Here is a 7,015-nt window from a genome sequence, read left to right as displayed (position 1 = left end):
CAATGATGTCGGCTCCATATGCTTATTCTGTTTTTAATTTCAGAGCTATGACGATGTATAAAACAAGATTATAGGCATTTTTTTTTTTCTATCATGGTATCGGGGTTGACACGTCTAAGAGCGATCACAAGATGACACTCAGAGCAGTGCACATTTCTTAGTCACTGATTTTTACTTTTTAAAGGAATAGTTGTGAAATGTGCCTGTTTCCCAAAAGGGTTACAAGAGACGTTTAAAATCATATGTGGTTTAAAGCTACAGCAAATTAGCATGTCTTGTTTAATTAGTACAAATATATACATGTGTTATATGTTTTGTTTAGCAGCTGTTTTTATGCCAGACCAGTTCTCAGTCGTGCAACACATAACATGAATCTAAGTGCAATACCAAACTGGAGTTGATAAAATCTGATCATGAATTAAAATCTAAAGGTGTCTAAACTCATTAAAGGTGTTGCTGGGTTGAGATTAGCCGACATTCATGTACAAATGTGACAGAAAATGGATTCAGGCTTTTTGTTCGTCTGCCAGAAAGTGAATCAAGCTATTTACAGAAATATTCAGCTGTCTTTATTTTGCTACTTTGACCTCCAAAAACATTCAGATTAATGAGAAATGAATGAAATGTTCGCCTTAAACGCTCACTGCTCGATTCAACGTGTCAGCTAGCATAACAGTTGAATTTTATTTGCATTAATCTATATTTATATTTGTTTTATTTGCCCTTCAAGACATCAACGTATCACTAAATTGTTTCAGTTCAGCAACAAAAATCTGGTATATCTTAAAATTGCATTTTTCAATTGACATAAACCTCAGTACATTCAGCACCTTGTGATCTCGACATAAGGTTGCTAAACAATCACATTTCTGACAAAGTTTGGTTGCAGCTTGTAAAGCTGGACTAAAAATTGATTCCACGCTCATTCTATACATGTGTGCAGTTCAAAAAAACAGCATCTGTGGTGGCGTGTGGGTGTAGTGCACACGGCATGGGTCACTTCCAAGTGTGGGAAAACTCCATTAATGCTAAAGAACATTAGTCTGTACGTTTTGGAGGAACAATACGCTGCCATCTGGATGACATCATTCTCAGGGAGCGCTTTGCTTACTTTAAGACAATATCACTGAATAAAGGACAAAAAGGCGTAAATCTGCCGCTACATTTTTGAAATGAGTTGCTGGCTTTCATTTAAAATATTTATTTTCAAAAACCACAAAAAAAACTTTTAGCATATAAAATATTACAAATTCATAATTACAACATAAAGCCCCATTTTTGTAAAGGCTCAAAATTAACAGGGGAAACTGATGTGATCTTAAATATAAGAATTGCTTTTAATACTTGGATAGAAATCAATCTAGAACACATGAATATCACAAAATGCTGTGTTTCCTCCCTTGAGATACTCTGTCAGGCACTTACTGCAGCTGCCTTCAATTACTGCTTATTTGTGGCCAGTTTTATACATAGTAGTCCATTTTCAGAGGATCAGAAATAATTGTAATTAGGCTTACTAGCAGGAATATCAGATTCACTGCTTGTGAGTGATGACGTCATTAGGTTTAAAAACAATAAACCTAAATAAGATGCTTTAGGAGATTCCCCAATGATTGTGAATACAGAGGATTTACAGCAAAATACAAACCATTAGTTGCACCCAGATCGGGCTTTTCCAGGAGTACCAGCACAGTTCTGGAAATAATTCTTTGGACAGCTCAAACTGAGATGACATTGTGCCAGAATAATGGCAAAAGAAAAAAAGAGTGCCGCATTATCTTTGAAACATGGTGGAGGTGTTGTCATGGCATGGCTGCCTGTGGAAACCACTGGTGTATACGGCTGTACTCTGCTCGGATTCAGACAAACACTGCAAAACTGACTGATCAGCACTTTACTGTGCAAATGGTTAGCCATCCAAAGCACGCCGCAAAAGCAACCCAAGAGTTTCTTAAGGTGAAGAAATGGGATATTCTTAAATAAACAAGTCACCTGATCTCAGCCTAATTAGAGGCCAGTTACTCGAGATGAAACGAAATCATGAAAAACCCATTTTTCACTGATTTAAAATTGACTGTGTTAAGGTTTCAGATGAAAAACTATAAAAAATTGTGTCTCTGTCCAACAAATTATGGATCTAACTGTAAAATGACCCATAATAAATATCTCTGCGTTACATACTGGATCTGTGTCAGCCACAAGAGTGGTCAAAGAGATTGTTTCAGCTTTTGCATTTGGCCCCACTAAAGCAGATACGATCTGTCATTAGGAGCGAAGCATCCAAGCTTGGAACGCAACAGTGGCACTAACACGCTCTTCTTGTGTTCATTGTCTGGTGGACAAAATGACACTGGATTCCCCTCAAGAACCCCTGCAGCGTTCTGGATACTCCTCCGGGACCGGAGACATCAGACAACATTTTTTTTCTGTGAGGCCTTTCGGCAGGATTATAATTGAAACTGACAATAACAAAAACATTCCCATAACGTGACAGACCAAGCCCTGCTGCGCTGCATTGTGAGGCCTCCGCCACCTTCTGAGGAAGTCACACATTACAGATGAAAGTAGACTTTGATAAAGCCCTGCTTAAAAGGAACCCAACTGGATGATTACTGGTTGGATGGGTCTTCTTTCATGCGTCAGATGTCCAGGCAGTCGAGTTGATGTTAATGGTGTCCTTCTCATCTAACCTAGGCAGATGAGATTATGAGACTATTCATTAGCGGCTCCCAACAACGTTCAGCTGCTGCCCCTAACAGGTTATTCACTAATTATTCAGTGAACATAACTCGCTATGATCTGCCTGGGTTCTGTGAAAGAGCCTTAGATATAACACCGACTTTTATGTTTTTTCCCTCTTCTTTGCCGAGGCAAAGCTTTGTGTGTGTCTGATACGGTCAAGGACATAACACTCTCAAGTATTGAAGTTACTAAGCAATCCGAGATGGACTTACACAGGCGGGGTGTTTGCTTTCTCGCTTTTTTTATGTTTAGAAACTGAAAATCCTAAAAAATCTTTTCTTCTGTGACCTTTAATTGTCTGCATGCTGTGCATGTGATTAGCACTGTTTTGAGCTGTTTGCCTGCATGTTTTAAGGAGGTAATAATATGGGAAGGCATTCCCCTCTTTACTATGCAGCATTCTGCAAGCGTAAAGGAAGGCAGGCGTAAAAAAGCCTCTATTAATGACCTTAATGTGGACCGAAGCAGGCGAGTGAGCCTGTAACGCAAAGCACGACCTTCTAACTGAAGGAGAGATTTTCAAAGAACATGCTGCTGATGTACAGATAGGATGATGTCTTCTTGTTGCGCCCACTCTTTCTGCCTGTACATGGTTAGAACATATTATCCTTCACGGTGATTCAGTGCAAAATTAATATGTAGATCTCTTGAACATGCCCAGAGAGCCACGTCTCCGGTCCCACGACAGCCACCCAGAGCGCACAGGTGATAAAACGCATTCAGCCACACACGTCAAATCCCTGCTGACCCTCCCCTCGGCCTGTTGCTGAACTCCTCCATGCTTATTTTCATCGGGATGACAGGCAGACCAGGCTGAGACTCAGGGCGATCCCTCTGCAGCAGACAGTTAGCTCGCTCCCATCCCACTACAATGGAACCAGCATGTGGCCAAGGGCGTTTACGCCTTAATAAATATGCATCGATGCCTCAGAGAAGATGTAGTTATTTCCACCGTTTTGTGTGGGAGTGTAAATTTATGTGTGTAATCCCAGTGTACTATATCAATGCTCCTGGTCAAAATGAGAATGAATATTCACACATGCGCGCACTTGCACGCATGCAGCTGCTTCTTTTAAAGTCAATAAACACACATACGACGGCATTACCATCTCTGCACAGATACAGTGTGCTGCACATGACGCAACCTCTGAGCAGATGATCCAGGACACACATTTTGCATGTGCATGTGTGTGTGTGCAGTGTTTGCTGCAGATACCAAATTTAGGAATGTATTTGGAATTTCAATATGTTTGGTCCTCACAGACAAGAATAATTCTCCATTTTTAGCATCATATAAACAGCTGAATATTTTCCAAATCTGATCATGCAAAGTTAAATAGCTCCCTTTTTGAAGGCAGTTGTACTCCTTTTGTTCTCTCTTTTTCTCTCTTTTTTTAAAAGTTTGGTCTCCATTGGTTTGCAATAATGTTGTTACTTTGTGTAAGATGCTAAAGGCTGGCAGATAATAGATGGAGACCCAGTAAAGTGACTACGGCTGCTGTCAAGAAATCCCAGTGGAGTTGTTCCATTATTCACAGTGTGCAGAGTGGCTTCAGGAGAGGGGGGGGGGGCTGTGTCTAAATGACATCATCATCATCAGTAGCGTGGATCAGCAAAAACAAACAAAAAAAGAAACAACTTGGTCAAAGCTACAGCACTCTTCTGAAAAGTAGCGCAGAATTAGTGTCTACTTTAGGAGAGATTATCTTTTCCGAGTTTCAATCTCCATAAGAAAGGTCATGTCTAGAACTACTTCTGGCATTAAAAGTTTGCTTCCTGCGAACATAATTGGTCGTTCATTTCAAACTTTTGAAATGACACGGTAATAAAACTTTCTGAAATCTAGTTGTGTTAAAAAAAAAAAAAAGAAATAAAAATTTTAATGTAAAATAAAAATACAAAATCAAAGCTCCATATAACACGGCTTTGAAATCAGACGCATGAGAGCTGCATGCGCTTCTTCTGATTGTGGCCTGTTATTGTGATAAAGACTTAAAACTGATTCACAAGATTCACCTGCAGCCTGATCGCACATGTTCAGTTCTGCTATTTGATTTGCAGCCAGTGCATCTCATACAGAGGCGGCAAATTAAGGTCCAGGTAGCCCCCCACCCCCCACCCTTCTTAGACTGCATGGTCAGGCACGCTGATGCTAATGCAGAGATGGATTCACGCAGGTTACAACTGTCATAATCTTATTGGAGATTTCACACCGACTGTCAAACCTGGTGAGCATCAAAGCCTGAAATTTCAGCATTTACTTTCCCCTCTCAGTGAATAACAGCCTTTAATTTTACATTGGCTCGAATGTCAGAATCACCCCCTGTGGATTTATTTAAACTTTAAACTGTGTTAGGTAGAAACTGCCCATTTTTCATATTTAATTCAGGAACGGCCTTTCAGCTGCTTAATGTGATAAAACATTATAAAGTTACAACAACAAAAAAAACCCCAAAAAATCTTTCAGGGTGTGCTGGCCACTCGTAGTTTACACTACATGTGATCACCTTGTTATTAACTCCATCCTTCATTAAATCACTTTAAATTGAATAAAAAATAATGAACCACACAAACTAATAACAGCTGTATAAATGGGGGCTATCTGCTCAGCCATGAGACCACTAATATGCTTTTTGTTGGAATATATGCTTCTTTGTGAAAGCAATTAAATGAGAGCCCTTGATTTACAATCTAGTAATAAAGGGAGATAATCCTGTAGAAAGAACAATGCCACTCTCTGTAAGAAAACACAGAAATAGCATGATGCTCCCACTCCACACCTGTGTAACAAGAGTTTGGACATGTAAAGCTTCCAGCTGTGATGGGCAGCTGTTTGGGCGTTCCATTTAGAGAGCTTGTCAGTGAAGCTGTTTCTCTGAAATACAGAAATACAAATAATATGTCATTCTTCTTCTGGTCCCTACCCATTTTTCTGTGATTTACATCACTGTGTGCTTTAAAAAAAAAAAAATTCTTTAAAGCTGCTGTCAGCTGTGCGTGTATGCATGTTAAATGTTTGTAAGGAGGCTGGTTTCGGAAAGAGGAAATAAAAGTTTTTAAATCTGGGTGCAGATTCCAGTTTGCTCTTCTTGATCTGCACTCAAACACTACATGTACATTTGCACATTGACCAGTGTGCAGCCTTTGGCCTGTCTCACCTGTCTCATGAAATAGATATGTGAAATGTTTCTTTGTGCTCTATGATATGTTATTATATTGTAATATCCCATATCATCTATGGGGATGCCCTGCAACCAATCCAGGATGTACCCCACCTCTCCTCCTGACACCAGGGATAGGCTCCAGCTCCTCTTTGACACTGTATGGATGGATCTTTGGTGATCAATATTTATTTCTGCCATCATCGCTGATAAGCCAAGATTTTCACGTCCTAATTTAAATGTTTAAATTATACATTATATAATTACATGTTCTTCTGACACTTTTTTAGGTACGCCTTGCAAAAACTATCTTGGACACGCTTTTCCTTTTAGAACAGCCTAATTCAGCACGGCATCGATTCAACAAGGTGCTGGACAGATTCCTCAGAGATTTTAGTTCATACTCACATAAAAGTATCACAGAGTTGTTGCAAATTTATCAGCTGCACATCCATAATGTGAATCTCCAGTTACATCACATCCCAAAGGTGCTCTTTTGGATTTCGATCTGCTGACTGTGGAGTTCATTTGAGGACAGTGAACTCATTGTCATGTTGAAGAAAGCAGTTTGAAAAGCTCTGAGTTTTACCACAGAGTGCGTTTTCCTGTCAGAGGATGCTACACTGTGGTCATGAAGGGACGCACATAAGCAGCAAAGATACTCAGCTGGGCTGTGGTATTTAAATGTTGCTCAGTGGGTAGCAAAGGGGCTAAAGTGTGCCAAGAAAATATCCCTCACACCATTATACCACCAGCAGCAGCCTGAACCACTGATACAAGGCGGGGTGGATCCAGGAAAGATCTTCTACTGTGCAATCTGATGATTTGTCCTTAGCTGACAGTAGGGGCAGCTGGTGTGGTCTTCTGCTGCTGAAGCCCATCTTTGACATGCTGTGTGCTCTTCTGAATAGATTGGTTGTAACAAGTGGCTATTTAAGTAACTGTTGCCTTCTGCGAGCTTGAAGCTTACAGGGCATTCTCCTCTGACCTCTGGCAGCCTCTTTGCCCACAGGACTGGATGTTTTCTCTTTTCTCTACAAACCCTAGAGATGGTTATGTGGGAAAATCAAAGTAGATCATCAGGTTCTGAAATACTCGAACCAGCCCATCTC

Source organism: Pundamilia nyererei, unplaced genomic scaffold, assembly GCF_000239375.1.
Source record: "Pundamilia nyererei isolate P.nyererei 1_Seehausen unplaced genomic scaffold, PunNye1.0 scaffold00001, whole genome shotgun sequence".
Lineage (NCBI taxonomy): Eukaryota > Metazoa > Chordata > Actinopteri > Cichliformes > Cichlidae > Pundamilia > Pundamilia nyererei.
Note: the sequence above shows the minus strand (reverse complement) of the source record.